The sequence below is a fragment of the Ochotona princeps genome, chromosome X (assembly GCF_030435755.1).
Source record: "Ochotona princeps isolate mOchPri1 chromosome X, mOchPri1.hap1, whole genome shotgun sequence".
Taxonomy (NCBI): domain Eukaryota; kingdom Metazoa; phylum Chordata; class Mammalia; order Lagomorpha; family Ochotonidae; genus Ochotona; species Ochotona princeps.
In genome coordinates, this window is record NC_080865.1 from 4023493 (window position 1) to 4027811 (window position 4319).

The following is a 4319-nucleotide window of genomic DNA, read 5'->3' on the forward strand; positions in this document are numbered from 1 at the left end:
TTTACCAGATACGTGTTCTGGGGAATATGGCAGCCTTGCTGTCACAAGACTTATGTGGGGGAAAGACACAGACGTTAATCAAAGAATCACACAAGCATCTCATCATAGACTGCAGTAAGGTGAAAATATGTAATGAATCAGACATTTACTACCATCACAACTGCAAATAATAACCTCTTAAATCAGGTATCCACTACTGCCTCTTCCTGCTAGATGATAGTTCCAGGAGGGTGGGAACAATATTTAGTTTTGCTTCTTGTCCATCACATGCCTAACAAAACTCGTGGTGTGGAGTAGGTATTCATACATAATTGCTTAGTAAATGAAGTTATAAACTGGGTTGCCCTCCTGAATGACAAAAAAAAGTCCCACAACTTGCTCCCAGATGGAACACACACATACTCTGCTGGGGAAGTGATGCAGATGGATTAAATGCCCTCAGTAGAATGGTCTCGAGAATTTGCAAAGTCAGCAAAACTTCTAGAAAGGGAAGTTGGTTGGGCAGGTTTTCTGGGAGACTTGCAATGTGGCTAGGAACTAGGTAGAACACAAGAGCCTCTGGGGCTGGGTCAGTTTGATCTTCCCAAACATGAGCTTTTTGGGTTTATGGCCCGGCTCTGTACTTCCTGGCTGTGTGTGACCTTGAACAAGCTACTTAGACTCATAGTGAAGTGAGCTTTAAGCAATTGTGTCTATCTCAGAAGGTTGCTTTAGCAAAAAGCCGGCAGGGCACAATCTCGAGCAAATGACCCCGAGACCAATTAGCACCCAGGATGTGTCTGCAGAGTATCTGGCAGGTGTGAAGGTGACAGGGTGAAGGACCCAGAATGCAGTTTATTCTCAGTAAAAGCCTCAGGTGATTAATGCTAGACCTGCCCCTTCTGATGAGCCCAGTGTGGCGGCTCAGGGGCTAAATCCTTGCCTTGCATGCGCCACTGGGATCCCATATGGAAACCAGTTCATATCCCGGCTGCTCCACTTCCCATCCGGCTCCCTGCTTGTGGCCAGAGAGTAGTGGAGGACGGCATTGTACCCATGTGGGAAACTTGGAAGAAGCTCATGGCTCTTGGATTACCTCAGCTCTGGGTGTTGCAGCCTCTTTGTGGGGGGGGGGGGGTGAAATCAGTGGACAGAAGATCTTTCCCTTGTCTCTCCTTCTTTCTGTAAATCTGCCTTTCCTATAAAAAGAAATAAGTCTTAAAAACAAACAGCCCCCTTAAGATTTGTGCAGCTTGAAGGAAAGGGTCTTTGCACACTGAATTATCCAGTCATTGGATATGGGCTGCCCCTTGGGGAGATTTACCCTTCTCCAGCCAAGGAACTCCATCAACAGCTTCAGTAATCGCCCCTGACCCCACCGTCCCATATCTTGGAAGGAAACATCTGGAAGGACAAATACCTCATTAATAAAAAAGACATCTGTTCAGGTGGAGCAGCACAACATCTAGCAGCAGTTTATGTGGGACTCTGAAGTGATTAACACAGCTATTCCAAATTTTCTAAATTCTGCTAAGGACTTCAGGCTTCTTCATTGTTGAAATATTGTTTCCTAAAGTTTAAAAACAGCATTCTGACATAAAGACCCAATGGGCATGTGTCCCAAATCTATCAGGTTTATTAGGAATCCTTTTCACAGGAGGATGAAGGCTGACTATTACAAACCTACATCTGAAGGGATACACACACACAAAATACTTAGTGCAAAAGAACGTAGCAATACAATTGCAGAGATGGGATTCACATCTTTCAGTGTCCTACAGAGACAAATAGATATAACCTTAGATATTCTCTGTTCTTCAGGACAAAAATTGCCTACAGGTTTCTGTCTGTAAGTGAGTAGCTGACTTTCCGCGAGGCCTGGCGGGTCCTTAGGGCTGCTTTAAGCTAATGCTCTTGTGGATTGATTTTCACCTTGTTTCTCACCAGCAATGAACAGTAACAATTCTACCAGCCACTGGGGCTGCCACTGCACAGAGGTGTGTCCTGAGGAGCCAGCAGGCCAGTCTACAGGAAAAGGAATTCATCTTTTTGCCACAGTGTACAGGTAACTCTCACTTTGTCCTAAACTGGATCCCACTGCAGTGACTGAATTCAATCCAACAAATTTCAGTCCCATCTACTGTGTGTGGCACAGCCCTGACACCTGTCATTTGTGCGGACAACACTCCTGTTGTTTCAAATATGAGTCCTCACACACTTTAGGCAACACAGAACTGCTGGTTCTCATTCTAAAAAGAAGTTACATTAAACAAACTTCTGATTCCTTGGGACTCTTCCGTGCATTTATGCTTGCTGAGATACAGTGAGATGGGCAAAGTGACTGGAAAGCCCAGAGGCTGGCAGCTTTAGACAGTACCAGTACAAGGATTCAACTTTGGCATTTCCTAGCTGCAGCACAGCTGACAAAAGTTTCTGATTTATTTACTTCAGAGCACAAAGGGAAGAGAATTCATCAGACATGGCACCCAAAGTCTTTCAGCTCCCTCTGTCCTTCACAAGGTGACCCCAGGCTCTGGGCTGTAGTAATTGGGTGCCCAGTGCCTTGGGGGGGCAGGGGAGGTGAAGAGCTCACTGGAATGCTCCCTCCCTGGTGATTAACATGGATGAGGTGTCCTAGAAACACAAATGCAAGAATGTCAACAGGAATCTGCGTCATCCCACATCCAATCCCTTGGTCACTGCTAAAAGCATGTCTTCTATGATCTGGGACTTTCAAAGTGTTTAAATCAGTTTTAACCAACCCATTGTCTCTCTTTGAACTAGGAGTCAGGCCCATGCTGGGTGATTGACAAGTGAGCATGTTTGGCATTTTCATCACATATTTATGTACTCCATGTGGAACAAGACAAAACATGCCACAATAAGTTGCAAAAACACTACCTTATTTTGGCCTGTTGGAAGAAGGGGAAGTGAATGCTTCAGAGAAGAGTTTGCAAATCCAACAATCCTCCTTCCAAATACAATCAGAACTTAAACTGACGGATGAAAAAGCTAAACTCTGCTGCTTTGAGCGAATGGAAAACAAACCACTGAAAGAGCACACTCAGATGAAAATGTTCTAGAATTACTGTTGATAGTTGCACAACTCCGTGAATATACTAAAGACACGTTACTGGTATATTTTTAAAGAGTGAGTTTTGCGGTATGTGAATTACATAGCAGATTTTCTTAAGAGTTTCTATAGAGGAGTTTTGATTTCTGACAGTTCTCACTGCCTTTTTTACATAGCTATGTTTCCTGAACAGTGCTGAGCAGAAGGGATGGAAGTTATCTTGCTCTGAGCGCCAATGTTATCAGTATACACGTGTAGGAACAAATGTGTCCCTTATCTCTGCTTTTCAAATTTAGTATATAAAAGTTTGAGTAAGAAGAAATCTGCATTTATGAGCAATTTAGAATGTTCACGAGCTGGACCTTCTTCAGAATGACTGGCATCCAGTAGCCAGGGCTTACTATTAACTACTTGCACCTCCTTTGCCAGAAGCCTGAATGGGAACATGGGAGCCATCTCCTGTGCCCCGCCCAGCAGCTCTGCAGAGGGCTGAAGCAGAGGCGCCCTCAGCTTCAGAAATGGCAGCCCAGCAGCTGCCATGAGCCTTCTCAGTTCTAGCAAGTCCTGCCCTCTTGGCTCCTGATCGGGGCTGGAATTGCCTCCCAGGCAGCAGAAAAGTCAAGAAGTTAGATTTTAAAACAGCTGTTCTGGGTTTTAGCCTATTTGAAAATAAGAGTCAACACTGCCATGATAGTTTTGTTTAAATGTCAAATCGCTAGGTGAAACACTCTCAGAGATTATACCAATGTTAGCAGTGCTCTTAGCTGTCTAGAAGTCTCTCCCTTAGTAAAGGAACCTTATAGTAATCAGAAGATGGAGGGATAGGTGATCACTTAACAAACTTACATCCAACTTGTCACAGGCAGCAGAGGAATTTTCAATGAATTTCATAGGGAAGGAAACTCACCACTGCCTCCAAGGGTCTTCATGAGTAGAAAGCTAGATCCAGGAGGGAAAGACAGGCATCAAACCCAGGTACTTCAGTGTGAGATGTGAATGCCTTAACAATTTGACTAGGGCCTGGTGTGATAACATAGTGGTTAAAGTCCTCACCTGCAATGCGCTGGGATCCCATACGAGTGCCGGTTCTATTCCCAGCAGTCCTGCTTCCCATCCAGCTCCCTGCTTGTGGCCTGGGAAAGCAGTCGAAGACAGACCAAAGTCTTGGGTTCCTGCATCCACATGGGAGACCCAGAGGGGGCTCCTGGCTCCTGGCTTCGGATCAGCTCAGCTCCAGCTGTTGCAGCAGCTTGGGGAGTGAACCATC